Genomic DNA, 9629 nt, shown 5'->3' on the forward strand with positions numbered 1-9629 from the left:
CGGCGCTGGAGAGGGCACCCGCGGGCCTGATGGACTATGGCATCGGGATATTGCCGAGGCTAAAGCCGAGATGTTGAGCTGCAGGGTTGCGTTAGGGAGTGCTGCTACCCCAGGCCAAGGAGGCTGGTAGCTCTGCAGCGCCTCTCTGCAGTGTCCCCGCCTGTCATCAGTCCTCTTCCCCGTTTCTCCGAGCGGCATCGCCCTTCCCCGGGCGAGGGACTGGGGGGCTCAGCCTGGGCCGTGCCTGGCACTGGGGCGGAGGGTTGGCACCGGGCCGGCGATCCTTACCCAACCGCCTTCCCGTTTCCCCAGGAATTGTCCTCGGAGCGGCCGCGGACCGGGGCAGGGCTCGCAGTGGCCCCGTGGCCGGGCCGCAGCCCCGGGGGTGGCCGTGGGGCCGGGTCCCCAGCACGGTGCAGCCAGGGGCCGGGAGCAGGGGCAGCCCGGGGTCCGTGGCCCAGCACCGCAGCCCGGCCCCGCTCTGCGAGGAGCACAGCTGCCCGTGCACGGCAAAGCCAGGGTTAGCAGTTCCCAGGCTCCTCTTCCACCCATTTATTTGGGGTTTTTTCCCTTTTTCTCCCTTTTGCCACTCAGCCCCGGTGCTTGCCCAGACCACCCTCCCGTGCCCAGGGCAGCAGGGACTGAAAAGCAGGTGGCCTCGGAGGTCCCGAGCGGAGAAGGGTTGGTTAGCACGGCCTCGTCACCCCGGCGGGGACACTGGCTCGCCCAGACAGCAGCTGAGGAGGGCGAAAGGGCACCTCGCAGCCCTGCCAGCTCTTCGGCTTTTGGGGGTTTTTAGCATCATGCTGTTATTATCCAGTGTGATGGAAGGGAGACACCCAGGAGACACCTGGGGAAGCTGCAGTTCACACGCAGTTTGGAGAAATTTTGGTAAATAAAGGGGAAGCTTGGGCATTCAACAGCGTCCCCAGTGTGGCTGGTGGTCAGCCCAGCCCTGCCCGAAGTGCCAGGCTGAAGTAAAGCGCACTGAACTCATCCCGGGTGGCATCCCCAGCACATCCCCCAGCACTGCCTTTGCTGAGGTGAGGGCGAGCGTCACGAACCCCCGAAATCAAACATGCTTTGGGCTTCCAAGGGTGAAGGGCTCCTCGTGCCTGCAGCCCGGAGCTCTGCCCCGCGGTCCCGGCGCTCAGCGGCTGCGGGGGGGACGGGGTGCAGAAGGCCCCGGCAGGGTCCCCGGTGCTGCTGCCGCCGCCTTTGCCCCATCCTGCACCAACCGTCCGGCCCCGAGCCGCTGCCCCCGCCTTCAGCAATCGCCTGGGGGTGCTGAGATTCATTTTAGGCCTCAGATTTATGCTGGGAGTGTCCTGCAATGTTTCCAGTTTGCAGGATTTCTTGTGTAATTATTTTCTCAGCCACCCCTCGCTGTTAACAGTTTTTCTTATGAGTCACTAAATAATGTGTAATTTATACAGCTGCATTTTGCGTTTGGAATGAGCGTTCAGCTTAGCAAGCGTTGCAGAGGCAGTTTAGGTTTTTTGTAGAGATCAGTCTCAAAGCAACAGAGATGCTATTGCTGTAAAATAAGCAGAAATTAATGTCACCTTTTTGTAATTAACTACACAGTGCTCTGCAGGTGAACCTCCTGCTTCAGAAACGTTTCATTCTCTGTTAAATCCAGTGTGACTTTCCTGTAAGCATCGTCCCCTCGTCCTCCTGCATTTTAGATTACAAGCAGCTGCAGCATCCCCTGAGGTGGCGGGGCTGGCAGAGCCGGCTTCAACCCAACAGCTGGGTCGTTCCCAGCAGATCGTGGTGGTGCCTCCCAACTCCCGCCAGGTTTGGACCACCCTGCCAACAGCACCTTTCCCCCTACTCATTTAAATCAGGCAGCCCTAATTTAATCTTTGAAAATTGATGTCTTAAAGGAAGAGGTAAATTCGATGTCCTCCCGCACTGTGCCGAGGACCACCAGATCTTGGGGTGTGCATGGCCCGCTCACCCCCCCTGGGAAAAGCCACCGGGGGTGACTGGGCGGCCCTGGAGGCTGCCGGTCTGGGAGAAAAGTCCAGTTTAAAGCTCCAGTTTAGATCTATGGCTGTCACAGGCATTTCCGCAAGGCTAAAATGTGTCCCAGCAGCTTCCAGACCACAGCAGCACCCAGAATTTATCAACCACTGCCCCAAGGCCCCGGCAGCCTGCCAAAAGACAGAGGCAGGATGAACCTGGGGCTGGCGCGGGGCCGGGGCTGCAGCCTGGCATGCAGGGCTGCGGGGTCCCGCCGGCTGCCCGAGCCCTGGTGCCGTGGCTCTGGGGGGGCTGGGGCAGGGGACGGGCACCCCCGGGTCCCCACAGCCCCGTGCCTGCAGCGCCCGGTGCGCCGGGGCTGGCTCGCCAGCAGGCCAGCTTCTGGAGCTTTTCAAATGGAGAAGGTAAAATCTGAAGGTATAAAACACTGCGGAAAACTGGAAAATGGCTCGTTCTGACCTCTAGAAAATGGAACAAGATTTGATGGTTTTTACTGCTTTGTGCCGGGGCCCGCTGGGGAAGGAGTAAGGGTAGCGCAGCTCCAGCATCCTCCTTGGCTCCTGTGCAGAATTAATACAGTAATGAGTCGCTTGGCCTCACTTCTGTCCTCGGACAGCCCCAGGGCTTTTTTTTATCTTTTCTGTGGCTATGGTGAGAGCTTTAGTTGGTGCTAAAATTCAGTTTTTGGACTACATCTGAAATCTTCTGGCAGTCCCCGGGTCCAGCAACAAGTAGCTGGACTGCTACGTCCACAGCAAGAGCAGATGTTTGTTAGCAAGGAAAGATTCTTCAATAGATTTACTATATACAATTTTTTTATCACTGCTGATATAATTAGGTTGTGGTTTCCGCTGGAGACTTCTCTGGCCAATGCTTTGCCCTGTGCTGCAGGCTGGCTTTTGTGTACAGTGGTGGGATCCTGGGGGTCTGAGCTTGGATTTCTTTGGAATTAGGGAGATCAAGAAATGTTCACAGGCCACATAGAAACTGCAGGAGTGACTCAGTGCTCAGGAGATTAAATCTAAGGATTGGCTTTGCACTCTTCACGAGCACTTTGTTTCCTCCTGGCTTCTCCTCTTTCAATCAATAATGTAAAATATTTTGAACAAGTAAAAGATGTTCCGGTTCACCTCATCTCATTGATGTTCTCATTTAGAGGTAAGAGAACAAGGCGACTACACAGAAGGATCCCAAAGCTACATTTCTTTGCGATAGAAATAGATTTTAGGGGACTCACTCTTTAAAGTTGTTTTTCGTAGCTATAAAAAGAATATGGAAATGTTTCCCTTTGGTATGTCTACATCCTTCCCACTAAGTAAGTGATTTCCTTTTCTCTTTGCTGATTAGGAAGTTCTCCTCTGGAGGTTGTGCTTTGATGTCTCATGAAAAGAAAAATCAAATTAGCAAATCTACAGGAAAGAATTAGCACAGCCTTGTTTCCTGGGCCTGAAATTCAGGGATTAACCCTCTGCCTCGGTTCATGCTGGCTTCAAGCAGGCTGAGAAAACGGGAAGGCGTCGGCTCGTCAGTGAAAACCGGGCTCCCGGGGGGGCTGCAGCCGGCGTCCGGGGGAGAGTCCGGGACCCCCCCGGGGCCACAGCCACCCCTATGGCTGTCCCCCACCCACCGCCCTGCGCCTGCCCTCTGGGCCATGCCATGGGCCCTGGGGCTGCCCTTCCCACGGACCCCCCTTAGGCAGACCCTGCTCCCCAGCGACAGCCTCTTTGGGCCTCTTTGATGCAAAACTGGGGATAAAGTAAAAACCCTCAACTCCAGAAGTCCGAGGGCAGAGAATCCGTGGGAGACCCCGGGTCGCTACGTATTTGCTGTGTTTTCCTCCTCCCTGGAAAACTCAGCTGGATTAGTTCTACTTAATGCAGTCAGAGCTGTTCAGAGTTGATGTGACACAGAGCTGTGCTCTATGTGTTTTACCTTTGTTCCCGCTAGTCTGGCCAAACAATGCCCCGGGCCCCCTCCCCGGAGTCCCTGCCGAAGGCAGGTTGGAGCCCTCTGAGTCACGAAGCGGTGATGCTCTGCGGGCTGGGGCAGGACAGCCTTCTCTTCTCCCACCTGCTCTTTGGGGCAGAAACAAAATGCCCACTCAGCCTTTGTGTGAAACCAGAAACTCCCTGGACAGCCCAGACCCCGGCTGCGGGCCAGCAGCGCCCACATCCCCGTCCCTGTCCCCGCTCTGTGGGCTGCAGGGACAGCGGGGACCCGCCAGCCTTCCCGAGCCCAGGCAAGGGCAATGCGTTCAAGGTCTGTGTCTGAGTGTTATTTTTCCATTTCCTTTTGTTAAGCAAAACCTCTGCCTTGTTTATCTGAGCTATAAATAGTTTCCTCCATGTCTGCGTTTGCACTTGCTGTGGTCAGTAACAGGCGGTGTTGGGGTTTGGGGATTGGGTTTTTTAAAACTGATTATTTTTTTGCCTATCGCTAGTGTCAGAACAGAGTGCAAAAACAGATTAAACGAGGAGAGATTAAAGGGAGAGACGTATAAATGGGTCTAAAAATAACCCTTGGGCTCCTTAAGCCAACGCGGGTCTGTTGCACACAGTGCAGCTCAGTGCCTTTATAAGTAATGAGCCCCTTGATTTCTGTTGATGATAGGAGGAACATGTATAAATCCTCTGATGAAAGCAGAGTTCAGCTCTGTGTGTGTGCAGGCCTGGGGAAAAGGGTGAATAAGCTGTTTCAGTGGCTTTTACCCGTCCTGGCTGAGCCCAGTTCCAGGCCACTCACAGAGCACAGAACATTTATTAGGACTATCTCCTGGTTCAGTTGCACTGACTTTATTTTTTGTTCAAACCACCAGTAACACACTCAGAGAAATGAATTTCTACCCCCTCAGCGCTCACTGTCCCAGCACCAGTCCTGCAGGAGGTGAGCGAGGCCTCGCACCGGCGCCTTGGCTGCTGCTGAGCTTTGGTGAGCCTGGGCCAAAACCCAGCGCCCCAAGGCCAGACAAAGCCCAAAGCGAGACCCGGGAGCCGGGCGGCGCTGGGACGCTGCTCTGCCGAGGAGCCCGCTCTGCCCCCGTCAGCTGCGCCGTGTCGCCTGCCCGCGCCCCAGCTCCCCGTCCATCCCAGCTTCTCTGCAGAGAGCGAACGGGCTCATACTGCTGCGTGTGCTTGTTCGCCCCTTGGCGCGTGAAAGCGCACCAGGAAAAATGGGAAAGCACGAAGTGTGTGAGATAATGTCCACAGTTGTGCGAGGGACAGCGTCACTCCGTCCCTCCATGCGCAGCGCCGGCGCCTGGGGAACCCGCGGGGAGCTCCCAGGCCGGGGCAGAACTGCCGCCTTTGCTAAAAGGATTTTAACCTGGTGTTTGTTCCGCAAGTAGCACTGGGTCTTTTTTGTCACAGTGCCACAAAGCCGGGCTCCCCCGGCCAGGCGCCGCAGGCCGCGCGGGGCAGGGTGCTGCCGGGGCTCGCTGCCGCGTCGGGACCGCGCGGGACACTGGGCATTCCGTGGTGCAAAATTCAAACCTGTTTTTAACCCCCCTCTCATGCAAGGGACATGAGAGTGATGCAGAACCCCTACGAGCTGGGCGTTTGGGAGCTGGAGCCCCAAAGACACCCAGGTGTCGTGGCTTCCTGGCGGGGGCTGAGGCAGGACCTGGTGCTGGGGTCCCTGCGCCGCGGGAAGGACTCGCGCTGACTTCTGGACGGGGAGGGCACGCCTGGGTAACGCAGAGGAATTTTCGCTGATGCCTGCGCAGCCTGGCAGGGCGGGGGGAGCCGCGCAGACAGGCCCGGCCGGCCCTAATTAGAGTGTGTGTAATTTCCTATCAGAGGCATTAGCAGTATGTAAGGAGTGGAGTAATGGAAAATGTGGAAAGCAGGCACACTGGCTTGAAAACCAGCTGAACAAGAAATAACCTTGTGCTTCTGTAGGTGTATAATTGAGAAGTGTCAATTATAGATGGTTGGTGCATAAGAGGATTAGTGCGCTGCAGAAGAGACTTCTTTGTCTGGAAAAATGACTAGTTGATAATGGAGATATTCCCCTCCCTTCTCTATTGTGTAAACAGTTTTGGTGTATTTGCTTTGCCTTCCCTTGTGAAAACAGAACTGTGTTTGCTCGGCGTGTGTGTCCCAGCACTACCAGTACGTTAACTGGTTTGCTGCTGGCACCTCGCTGCCTCTGCTTCTGGACATCAAAAACTGTTTTTGGAAATCTCGGCAGCAAAAGGAAGGAGAAAACCCAAGAGCCCACATATTCCTCTGTGCTTCATTTAACATGCAGCATCAAATGTACTTGCCATTAGTCACCGTGAAGAGCTTTCAATTCCCACTTTTATTTACAAGAAAAAAAAAAGGATTGGTTTGGCTACAGGATTTGCATAATTTTTTCACAAATAAAGGCTATTAGTATTTTTTGACATTCAGGGGTTTATTCAGGGACAAAATGTATGACATTTAGGGAAATTAAGACTTTTAAATGTAGTGAGTCTTCAGAAAACTAAGAAAGTGTTTCCCGAATGAATTGCTAAGTGTAAGCCAGCACGTGCCAGTTGAACCGTGGCGCTCTGCTACCAGCTCGTACACAGACTAGAAACTGTGGTCAGAAATCGTGAGCTGCAGAACACCAGCGTGTGTGTGAGCCCTGCCTGTAGCACCGGGAGGCTCACGGCCGCCCCGGCCCGTCCCTCGCCCCAGGACACGGCCGTCCCTGAGGGTGTAGAAGAGCAGAGAAGAGGCAGAAAGCCAGTGTGGGGAGAGGCCGCGGGTGCTGCTCACGCCAGGCGACGGCTGCCCCTTGTGAAAGGTCTCAGCTCTCAGATTCTCCATTCTGGCATGTTTTCATATGAGTCTCTTTCCACATCAGATAACACCTTAATAACAAAACCTAATTGGAAGTAGACTGTGAGTACTCTTGTTTAAATAGTCAGGAATAAAATACTCCTCGAATGGTTCCTCCTCCGCTGCGTGTGTTGTGAAGGTTAGAGCAGCATTGCCCGCCGTGAGGTGGCGGGGGGGGTTCCTCCCTGAAGGAGTCTTTGGTGGCTGTTGCCCCCCGCCTGTACCTTGGGCCATCTAACACTCACCTGCAAGGGGGTTCTGTCCCGAGCGGCAGCATCACAGCCACACCGTAACAGCCCCACAGAGACCTTCACCTCCAAAGGCTGTATTTTAAATTCATTAACTTGGATCTTGCTCTCTGGTCTGGGGTGAGTCTCTCACATTGTCTGGTGACAACTTGAGTTTTTCTTTAATAATTTAATTTATACCTTTAGATTTGCTAGATTTCTGCTCACAACCAACCAGGTTTTCTCAGGTACCCTCTACATCGAAGTGTGGATTACCTCTGGCATCGCTCCCTGGGGAGCCAAAGGACAGATTAAATCACTGTGAATGCCACAACTTTCCGTAAAGCGTGACAAATCGTGATGGCAGCGTCACAGTTCCGCACGGCAAAGTTACACACACCAGCTCTTACGCCGGGGGCGTTATTGGTGAGATGTCGTGATCAAAAATTAACCCTTGGAACACAGCGAGGACTGGTGGGCATCAGGAGTGGTGGCTGGTGCTCCCGAGCACTGGGGCCGCCTGCTCGGAGCGCCGGGGTCTCCCCAATTCCTGGTGTCCCTGTTGCTGACTGAGGGGCTCGTGGTGTACACTTGCAAAACACTCTTTAGTTTCGATGTCTTTGATGCATAGTTCTTTAAAACTTTAGATTCAATGAAGCTAACTCTGAATGTTACCTTCTCTCTGATTTAATTTAATCCCAGCGTTTATGTTTGTGTTTTGTAGTGATCTTAGATGCAGCAAAAAGGCTGGGAGAGTGCAATGCCTGGAGGAAACGTGCAACGTCCGGCAGCAGGAGCCGCGTCTCTGCCCTGCCAGAGCGTCCCAGCAAGGGCCACTGACAGTGCCTTGGGACAGAGGAGAACGTCACCCCAAGTCTCAGGTTTTTCTGCTAGCTAAAACCAGATAGAGATTAACACCATCTTCAGAGAGAGGGAAAAAAAAAAAAAAAAAAAAAAAAAAGGAGCTCCATAGGTCATATGTGTGATTCAGGGATGAAGTTTCAAAGTCTGGATTTAGAAATGGGAGCCAAAGGCTCCGAGAGTGTAATCTGTCACAGAAACCATGTCGGTGACTAACCAAAAAGGTCTGCCCAAAAACGTAAAAATCATGAATCATTCCTCAGAGTCAGAAAACGTTTTGTAATTTCATGACTTCAGATAAAGTCTCAGCATCCTGTTTGCTGCCGGCCTTTGTTCGAGGGCTTTGACTTACTCATACATTAGGGAGGTTTACGCTGAAAGCATGTAGGCTTGAAACTTATCTCTGAAAAACCTGAATAAAGAAAGATGCAATTTTGACCAAAACATATGTGTGTATGTATATTGATGCTTCTCTGTGCTCGCCTGCGAGGAGGAGGAGGAATGCCTGTATTCACTTATTTCCCAGGGCCCGGGGCCCGGCAGGTCCTGGTGGAGCGGGGCCGTGCGGCGCAGCGGATCCTCGCTGGAGCCTGGCACAGCTGAGCACAAGCCACCTGCCCAGGAGGGGACACACGTGGCCCAGGGGTGGCCTGAGAGGGAAGATCACGGCTGTGGCTGCTGCCTTTCATCAGCCCACGTCCTCTGCATGAGGGACATTTTGTGAAACGCTGACAGAGAGCACACACTGCACAACAGTAGCAGACATTATTTAAAAAAAAAAGGCTTGTGTGTGTGTGTATGCATATATCTATATATTTACACATATATAGCTTGCTGTGGTTTTACAGAGAAATATAATTTGAGAGTTTCTGGCCATGGTTAGTTTGCAGTTTTAAATATGCCCATTCAGAGGCTTGACAAAATAACTTACAGCTAATTTGATGGCAGCAGAATGGGACTTCAGTATTGCACAGGACTTGTAGTAGTCAGGCAGTGCTCAGCAGATCTTTTCTTCCTCCAGGAAAGGCCACCACAATGATTCAGACCCGGGAAAGGGAAATCTTTCCGACACTATTTCTCTCCCATCCCAAGGCAGTGGTCTGCACCATCAAATAACCCTTACAGCAAAAGCACCACCTCTTGTGTTGGCTTTTAGTGTTTCTTTCCTTGTACGGATCCCTAGGAGTTCTCCTTCGGCGTCAAGTGAATTCCAGGCTGCAGAGAACCGTCCTGTTTTCTTTGGTTGCATTTTGTGGACCCCTTGGACTCACAGGGCTCTGGGAATCCCAGGCTAAAATCCAGTAGCTACTCATCTGTTGGGTAAAAACTCTTGTATTACGCATGATCCCAGATGAGGGGAACATCGAGCAGCTCTGGGTTCCCCGACTTAAGGTGCCGTTATTTTACAAATGCCAAAGAACAAATATTAATTATTGAGTTATGGTTTTGGAGGGACATTAGGGGATGCGATTACTCTCTTGCCTTTCAGGCTGAGAAATAATTGCTTTACGTAGTAGATCTTCCCCTGGGATTCCCTTATGCGTTTCCAGACGGAAATGCTTCAGCTGTGGGGAAAGCAGCGCCCTCAGAGCGGGGCTGTTTGTCTGGACGGTGCCGTTGGGCCGCCACGCGCGGAGCTCTTACTGCAGAGGCTGGCGTGCAGCCCCCAACGGCAGAGCCTGCCCTCTTCGTTTGCTTTCACTGACCCCGAAATGATGGCTTTCCTCCGAGACCCTGCCTTGCCTGG

The 9629-nt window shown here is 53.3% G+C and overlaps 1 protein-coding gene across 1 annotated transcript in view; it reads left to right on the forward strand.

Annotated features, from left to right (window-relative positions):
• Positions 1-8338, forward strand: part of PWWP2B (PWWP domain containing 2B) — a 53598-nt gene extending 45260 nt beyond the window's left edge. The window contains exon 4 of the mRNA XM_074908022.1: positions 7746-8338. The gene's annotated coding sequence lies outside the window, so the exon portion shown is untranslated. The remainder of the gene's footprint in view (positions 1-7745) is intronic.
• The last annotated feature ends 1291 nt before the right edge of the window (positions 8339-9629 follow it).

The sequence above is a fragment of the Athene noctua genome, chromosome 5, assembly GCF_965140245.1.
Source record: "Athene noctua chromosome 5, bAthNoc1.hap1.1, whole genome shotgun sequence".
Taxonomy (NCBI): Eukaryota; Metazoa; Chordata; class Aves; order Strigiformes; family Strigidae; genus Athene; species Athene noctua.